This window comes from Euphorbia lathyris, chromosome 1, assembly GCF_963576675.1.
Source record: "Euphorbia lathyris chromosome 1, ddEupLath1.1, whole genome shotgun sequence".
Taxonomy (NCBI): Eukaryota; Viridiplantae; Streptophyta; class Magnoliopsida; order Malpighiales; family Euphorbiaceae; genus Euphorbia; species Euphorbia lathyris.
In genome coordinates this window covers 66,814,303-66,816,945 of record NC_088910.1, presented here as the reverse complement: position 1 = coordinate 66,816,945, position 2,643 = coordinate 66,814,303, and positions in this window count along the sequence as shown.

Here is a 2,643-nt window from a genome sequence, read left to right as displayed (position 1 = left end):
TCTAGTTCATTTATATCTTGTGCTATAATATGAATAGAGAATCCATTGATTGATAATCGTAAAACCATATCCCAAGTCTATTCTATCATGGGAATGATTAGGACCACAGACTTGTATATTCGACGACTGTATGGTAGTAATTGATACTAGCCATAGTACTTGATAAGTCAGTTGTGAATATGGGTACATGTGGTATACATGTGACTGGATCGATCCGCTTGAGAAAACTACATGGTGGTTGTGTTATTAGTTTTCTTAAGTAGGTCTCTAACTGTCTTCAGACCAGATTTCATTATAATATCAATGTGGGATCCGGTTCACTTTGACATACGCCTAACAGGTCTGTAACAGGATGCTAAATACGGGTATGATTGGGTGAACAAGTGAACACGTTGGTATTGATATTAAAGTGATGGAATTACCACTCATGTAATAGTGAGATGATATCACAGGCCACTTGATAAGTGAGATTGATAAGTGTGTGGCCACACCCTGATAAGTAGTTTACTTATCTGTTTCATCAATCTACTTAAGATCAAGAAATATCATAAACATCAGAGAGGATGACAGCCGCCATGCCTCTAGTTTATAATATCGATATCAAATGGTAAAAGAAGTTAAGAGATAATTACAAGGTCTCTGCATCTTTAGACTGCTGAAACTCTGTCTTAGTTAGGGGCAGTAATGGTTTGCTAGAATCCACTTACTGTCTGTGGGTCGTGAGCCCACTGCTAGCTAAGGACAGTCCCATAGGATCGTGCACATCGAACATCTGAGTTAGAACTTATAGAACAGTACATTGGAGAGATGAAATTAATTAATTGATTGATAGTAAAATATCAAAGTAATTAATTGGTGGTTAATTAATTGATTAATTGATACTTTGTATCAAGGTAATTGATTAATGGTCTTAAGTGTTGAGTATTTAATTGATTAATTAGTTTACGGGATGTAATTAATTAATTTGTAAATTAATGAAATTGCATTTGGTGAATAATTAATTAAACTAATACGTTAATTTATTAATTAGTGTTGTTTATTTAATCGGGGTAATTAAATTTAATCTAATCATAATTAGTTGCATAGAATAAATATTATTGGTATTTATTTATGTAATTAGATTAGGATTGGATTAGTTTTGTAATTAACCAATTAACCCTAAACCAATTAGGTTTAGGAATACACTATATATATAAATTAAAACACTAAAACCCGAATTTAACCAACATATTCATTCGGCCAACACAATTGCTTTGAAGAGCAATAACTAAATCCGCATCCATCATTCATGGAATAGTGGGTTTTATTGGCTAATTACACTATCTCTCCTGTTATTCTTCCGTTCTTCGGCTAGCACCGGTTCTGGCTCGATAGCTGTTCGTGCACCTGACTACGGAGATCTTACTACCTTGTGGATTCTTCAGCCGTCTCTAGAAGAGACAGTCCGGGTATGTTTATATCCTTAAACGAATCAAAAGGTTTTATTCAATCAATGGTTAACAGACAAAGATCAAACTCAAAGGGATTAGAAATAAATTTTAAACCGCAATTTCGCTGCGCTACAGTTGATTAACTGGCTTTAATCCCTAACATTAGCAATATCGGCAAACCATGGCGCAGGCTGTGCGGCATATAGATGCTCGTCTAGAAATTTTTCCAAAATTTCTGGTTGTTTCTAGCTGCCTTGGTGAGAAATCCTTGACAAATGATCAGCTGCGACATTTTCCGTTCCCTTTTTATCCTTAATTTCGAGATCAAACTCTTGAAGCAATAATAACCATCGGATTAACCTCCGCTTAGCATCCTTTTTCGCGAACAAGTAGCGCAACGCAGCATGGTCTGTGTGCACAACCACTTTGGATAACACTAAGTAGGGCCGAAATTTGTCGAAGGCATACACAACTGCAAGAAGCTCCTTCTCTGTAGTGGTGTAGTTCTGCTGGGCCTCGTTTAACGTCTTGCTTGCATAGTAAATTGTCCTAAACTTTTTCTCTATCCTTTGTCCAAGAACGGCTCCCACACAAGTATCGCTCGCGTCACACATCATCTCAAAAGGTTGCTCCCAGTCGGGTCCTGCCAGTATAGGCGAGTTGATCAGCTTGCTCTTTATGAGTTCAAACGCTTTTAAACACCTTGCGTCAAATGAAAATTCCGCTTCCTTATGAACTAAGGCTGACAAGGGTAGCGCAATCTTTGAAAAATCTTTGATAAACCTGCGGTAAAACCCTGCATGCCCCAGAAAACTTCACACATCTTTTACATTGGTCGGAACAGCCAGCTTTTCTATTACTTCCACCTTCGCTTTGTCCACTTCCATCCCTTTTTCTGAAATTTTATGCCCGAGAACAATTTCGCCCGTAACCATGAAGTGGCATTTCTCCCAATTCAAGACCAAGTGGGTCTCCTTGCATCGCACAAGCACGGCTTCGAGGTTGTTTAGACAGCTATCAAATGAGTTTCCATACACAGAGAAGTCGTCCATGAATATTTCTACGGTCCGCTCCACCATGTCATGAAAAATGGACATCATACATCTTTGGAAAGTGGCTGGAGTGTTGCACAGTCCGAACGACATTCGTCTGTAAGCATAAGTCCCATACGGACATGTGAACGTTGTCTTCTCTTGATCCTCACTATGAATTG